Source organism: Mastomys coucha, unplaced genomic scaffold (assembly GCF_008632895.1).
Source record: "Mastomys coucha isolate ucsf_1 unplaced genomic scaffold, UCSF_Mcou_1 pScaffold1, whole genome shotgun sequence".
NCBI lineage: Eukaryota > Metazoa > Chordata > Mammalia > Rodentia > Muridae > Mastomys > Mastomys coucha.
The window spans coordinates 83,449,723-83,456,421 of NW_022196891.1; positions in this window are offsets into that span (position 1 = coordinate 83,449,723).

A 6,699-nucleotide genomic window follows, 5' to 3' on the forward strand; every position below is an offset into this window, starting at 1 on the left:
TCTCTCTCTCTCTCTCTCTCTCTCCTTCCCACCCACCCCCCCTCTCTGTTATCACAGTGTAGTATGGACTTATCATCTTTCCCAGGCTCACCTCACTTTCACTATCCTCCTGTTTCACTTCCTCGGCTTTCCAAGGCTCTGGGATTACAGACATTGTCCCCCTAGTCAGCATAGCTATACCTTCCAATGTGGTGAGACCATACCTTCCATTGATTGCATCTTTCTCCACGCCAAGTTGTCCAATCCTGGCCCATCATTGCCTCCTCTCTTCCCCTCATCACAGAGCACACCTTCCTTTGCTCCCAGTCTGGCTGAACACTTTTGTCAGGTTCCCTTGAGACACCTATTCTGTCAGGCATTCTCGTGAAATCCCAAGTACTCACTAGAGATTCTTCAGATCACCTTGAATGATTTCTATATGATCACTGCTGGTGATCACTACTGCTTCCACAGAAAGGTATGACTCCCTCCACAAAGTCCATAGCAAACAGCATTCTCTCTGAAAACACTCAGATTCATCGTAAAAAATGAGGAGATTCAATAGTTGTGTAAAACAGACCCACAATCAACAGACCATATGTATATGTGCATGTGTATGTATGTGTATGTATAATGTATATGTAAAGTGTATAGGTACATATGTTTATATAATATGTGTATGTCACTTCAAGGATAAGAAAAACATTAGATAAGAAGCAAACTTGAATTCTAGAAAGCAGATAAATGGAAAGTAATTGCCACGGCCCAAGAAACAGAGGAATTAAGTCAGCTGTAAGCTGTAAGCAAAATTAAAATGCTCAGTCCAGAGAGACAACACATAATGCCCAATGGGTCAAGATTTGTTGACTTCACGTGTCTGGAACGATGAATTAGAAAAGAATAGATAAAATATGAGGGAAAGGATCTCTTAAGAACTAGGCAAATAGGCCATTCCCAAGTCCTTTGTGCCAGGCTGTCCTCCCTGCTCATAGCTCAGAAAGTTCAAACCTTGCCTACTACAAGGTATAGATGTCGTGTTAAAAAAATCTCAGCTCTAAATGGCTATTAGCCCAGAAGTTCGGAATACACGAAGAACAACCCACAAACCACAAGAAACTCAAGAAGAAGGAAAACCAAAATGTGGACATTTCATTCCTTCTTAAAAGGGGGAACAAAATACCCACAGAAGGAGTTGCAGAGATTAACTATGGGGCAGAGACTGAAGGAAGGACAAGCCAGCCTGATATAGCTATCTCCTAAGAGGTTCTGACAGTACCTGACTAACACAGATGTAGAGGCTCACAGCCATCCATTGAACTGAATACAGGGTCCCCAGTGAAGGAGTTAGAGAAAGGACCTATGGAGCTGAGGGGTTTGCAACCCCTTAGGAAGAACAACAATATGAACTAACTAGTACCCTCAGAGCTCCCAGGGACTCAACAACCAACCAAGGACTGCATATGGTGGGTCTGATTGTTCTGGCAGCATGTGTATAGTAGAGGATTGCAAAGTCGATCATCAATGGGAGGAGATGCCCTTGGCCCTGTGAAGGTTCTGTGTCCCAATGTAGGAGAATGCCAGGGCCAATAAGTGGGAGAGGGTAGGGTGGCAGGCATGGGGAGGGGGGAGGCAACAGGGGTTTGTTCTTGTTGTTTTTGTTTGTTTGTTTGTTGGAGGGGAAACTGGGAAAGGAGAAATCATATGACATGTAAATAAAGAAAATACCTAATTAAAAAAAACTCAGCTCAACAATATCGCCTGGACCTGGACCACCTGGAGCTCCCAGGGACTAAACCACCAACCAGAGATTACACATGGAGGGAGCCATGGCTCCAGATACATAGGCAGAGGATGCCCTTGCCTGACAGCAATGGGAGGAAAGGACCTTGGTCCTATGGAGGTTTGTTGCCTCAGCACAGGGGGATGCTAGAGCAGGGAGGCAGGAGTAGGTGAGTTGGGAAGAGGAGCACCCTCATAGAGGCAAAGGGGAGGGGGGAGGAAGGGATGGGGGGCAGAGAGGGAATAGGATGGGATAGGTTTATAGAGAGGTAATGAGGAAGGGGGTTATCTTTGAAATGTAAACAAATAAAATGATTAATAAAAAAATCTTAGCTCGTTGGCCCTGGTTTCAGTAGGTGAGCTAGCCCCAAGGGCCTAAGAGCAGGAGAGCTGGCCCCACCTTTTGCCTGCCATAGCACTTAGGAGAGAGAGCTCTGCACCTTGCCTGGGCAGTAGAGCCGAACTAGCCCTGATGGCATGGGTACAGATGAGCCATGCCCAAGGACACGGTTCCGCCCTTTGCTGGCTGCAGCTTTAGATGGGACAGCCTGGGCAGGACATGAGAGTTTGCTCCAGAGGTGGGGTGAGGGAGGGCTGGCAGGCTGGCCAGCTCAGATACCTCTCAGACCTAGATCCAGGGCTTTGAATTAGCCCAACCCAACATCTACACTATTGATGAGCTGTTGGAGTGTATGAAAGGGCCAGGCCTAAAGATCCAAAACTACAGGATCTCCATGACACAGGGCAACAACCGGATATCCAAGAGGAGTCCCAGTGAGGTTCCAGTATTGATAGTGTAACAGAAGTCAGTCTGGCTGCCAATCAAGGTGCCAGGACATTTTCCCCTGGGAAACACATGCTTGCTACACCTAAAAGACAGCCATGAAGGTCTAGATAGTGGGTTCTCCTGCTATGAAGACTCAAGTCCTATTGCTGAAGCTAACAGCAGGCCTCATCTAAGCTTTCAGAACCGGGTGTTTGAAGAAACCTTACAAGGTAGGATATATGGAACAGAAAACAAAGCTTTGGCCTTACTCGTATGTATGCACCAAAAAAGGTGAATTGACTTGCAGAGAGAAGGAAATCCTGTAACTCCAAGAATTTCTCGTTAATGTTATCAGGGAGCTAAAAGATAGAGGAACAGTGTAACAAGAACCAGAGAATACATTTTAAAGTGAGAAAGGAATGAAGCTGTAACGGAAGAGAGGAGGAGCACAGCAGTGGGAGCACAGCAGTGGGAGCACAGCAGTGGGAGCACAGTAGTACTTGTACAAATTGCTTTACTCTAAATGGCAACAGGGTTCCAGAACGCAAACAAGAAGAAAGCAGAACAATAAAGGTTCCTAGAAAGACAAAATTGAAACAAACAAAAAAAAAATGGAGCAATATTAAGGAAAATAACTGCTAAATTTCACCCAGCACACTCTAAAAGAACAAATGGCCACATCTACAAAGAGGAATCAGAATGACTGCCAGTCAAACTGAAGGAAGAAGCCAAGAAAGAGGTGGCCTCAGAGCTAGGAAGGAAGATGAAGTCCAACAAAGACTGACAAGATGTCAGCTAAGTATAAGGAAGGAAGGGAAGAAAGAGGGGAGAAGGAAAGGAGGGAGGGAGGGAGAGATGAAGGGAGTGAGGGAGCTGTTATCAGTGAGAAGATAATGGAGTCTTTGCAGGGGAGGTTCTGGGAGGGAGTAATGCAAAGGGGACCTTCTGAATGTTTGTACAAGATCCCAAGATGGACATCTCTCTGCTGTGTGGGTAGTCGTCAGAGTCTGGTTCAAGAATCTCAGAGGGCTTCTGTGATCTGTCCTGGAAGACACATCCGGATAGAAACCTAGTGTCCTTGGATGGTTTAAGAGTCGGAATATGAAAATATCACAATGGAACACATGATTCTCTACTAGAATTAGTTCATCGGTTTGTAGACCACCAGGGAGGTGTTGAATGAGGTTGACTGAATTGCAAATACACCTGCAATGGCATGTGTAAGGATGCTGTATGGATGGGGGCAGTGGGGGACGGGGAATGTACCAAGGACAACAGTGAACAATGTTGCACACAAACCAGCTGCAAATAGCTTGCACAGCAGGCAGAGTAGCAACTTTAGTGAAATCCACACAGTAGTTAATACTGAGAGAACAGAAAAGGTGGGGCATATGCATATGGTGGGAATTGAGACAGTGTCTCCTCTGTCACAAAGAGAAGTTCCAAAATCTGAAACTGGAAAAATATGAATACAGTGCTATAACCATGCCATGGAAAGATAAATTGTACAAAATGACAACAGCTGCCTCTGTAGGAAGAGAGATGATGAGACAGGAGTTACTGAAGGCTGTCTTTAATTTTTTAGAAACCCAACTATCATGTGACTCATATGAAACACCACATTGGTGAACAAACAAGACAAGAACAAAAACACCAGCAGGCGAGTGTCGCTCCCTCCCTCTGTAGGATGTCCCAGATCCCTAGAACCCCAGCTGCCTGCCTGACAATCTCCTAATAGGAAGTGAGTTCCTTGTGGGTGGGAACCTGTCTCATCATTTGTTTCCTGTTCAATGTAATACCTGACACCGAGTTGACATCCAGTAAGTCCTTTTGAAAAGATTAGTATGCATCTATTGCACACTAATTCCACCACATGATATCATGTAAATGACGTGTAATTACTCATTCAAATAGAAAATTCCTGATATTTGAATGCATGCCATATTTTTTCTCTTGAGTCTTTTTTACAATGGACTGAACTTGCCCAGTACATCCATTATCTGGAATATTTTTAAAGACTACCCCATAGGTCATAGCTATGATGCATCTTCATCCTTCACAAACACTGAATTAAGAAGTTACAACTGTGTGATGACCTTCCAAGACCAAAGAGAACCTCCGCCTCCTTCAATCTTGATTCCAAGTGATCATTGAAATGTTGTGCTCTCTCTTATGTTCTCTACAGATTACCTCTTCCTTTGGAACCCACATAATTAGCTAATAGAGTTCTCTGAGTCTTTCCCAATGTATTTGTGGTTAACTTCTCCTTTGACATTTTCTATGCATGCAAATGATTTTAAGGTTCAAACTTGAGATTTTTCCTTTTTGTATATTTTTTATATTCTCGTGATAGTACATTGGTGCTATAACATTAAAATCCCATGAACCAGTGTATAATCCTTTTTTGTAGCTTCCACTGATCTGAAATTTTTACTTGCACACACTTATAAATTAATCCAAACCGTTAGTTGAGGGTAAAAATGGAAGCTCTTGGCATCACCTGCGCTCACAACCTGTGCTAGTGAACATGCCCCAACACAGGCTTTTGGGCCAATTACCAAGTCCCTTACTTTGTGATACAGTTCAGACGATATGTATTCATCTCGCCTACGAAGAGAAGCTTTGTCAAATGCCTTTTTAAAGCAACAGCAAAGGCAGCAAGCTCCTGAGAGGGCGATGCCAGCAGCCGGCTCCAACCAGTTCCTGTGCAGCCAGCTCCTGTGCAGCCGGCTCCTGTGCAGCCAGCTCCTGTGCAGCCAGCTCCTGTGCAGCCGGCTTCTGTGCAGCCGGCTCCTGTGCAGCCGGCTCCTGTGCAGCCGGCTCCTGTGCAGCTGGCTCCTGTGCAGCCAGCTCCTGAGCAGTCGATGCCAGTGTGCATCTTTACAACTCTTATGGCTACTGGGTTCCTTCAATACACCAAACTAGTCTTTCTTTTCACCACCTGTATTTATCAAGGGGTGAGACGTAAATATCATAGTTTTTACACCATCTCTTGGAGGAAGGCTATGGAAAAAGAAAACAGCCATCAAATTAAAAACTGACATTTGTAGGTTTTGAGCCAGATAGTCCCAAATCAGTTTATGCAATTCCAGTTGTGAAGGATAACACGTTATCTGAAGGAACATATTCGGGGAAAGTGCTGTTAGCACTTCTCAATCTTTCCTTGTCCTTCCTCTGACCTGTGGACTTCCTTCCCCGAGGCTTTCAGTTCGATGGTCCTATTTTGTGTGACCTCCTCCATTTCCTCACATCTATGGCTCTGCAAACTACATGATCTTTCTCATTCAAGTGTCACGTATTCTGCAATACTGAAGTGATCTTCAAGAGAGAAGCTCTTTCTCATTCAGAAGGGAACATCTAAGTTTCTGTTGCACTACAAGGCTCCAGCCTCACAGCCTTGTTGCTTGCCTTGGTCATGGAACTTCCTCAGCTGAATTTTAAGTTCCTTAAAATCAAGAGGCTCCCTCTTGTGCGTATATTTATTTCAAATAGTTACTTCCTATAACCATTTTTTCATAGTAGGTGGTGCATGAAATCTTGCTTTGTCAAGACCTTAAAACCTACAGCATTTACATTGTGTTTTGCCCATAGAAGGATGTGTTGGAGATAACTAAGAACTTATGCACTCCCTCAGAAATCTGTGGGTGCACCTAGTCCTGAACGGGAGGAATTCTACATGAGTAGCAGCCCATCTATGAAAGATGTCAGCCTTTTGGCCTTCTGAATCTTGCTAGATTTGGAGATTTGAGCACTGGATTTTGAGAGCTGATGGTTGTATTGAGTGAGCAAGAATGGGAAAATCATGAGATGGTCTCTAACTTGGAAAATGAGTGAGACAGAGGCTCAGAGCCTTCAAGCTGTTCTTCTGCTTTCATGGATAGCCTGGGAGCTGGAACAAAGTACCTGAGAAAGAATAACTCAAAGGCAGGGAGGGCTGGTTCTGCTTGGTGGTTTTCTGGGTATGCATAGTCACTTGACTCAATTGCTTCTATTGAGTGTGGTTAAAATAGTAACATATAAAGCTTATGGTAGAGCAAAAGGGGTTCCTTCATGGTAAAACGAGAAAGGGGCTCTGGACGTGGTACACACTTCTCCCAGTGAGGTAAGCTTCTGATAGTTCATCAGCCATCAACTCCTCCGTGGGTCGATCGGGAGATGAAATTAGCACCATGATA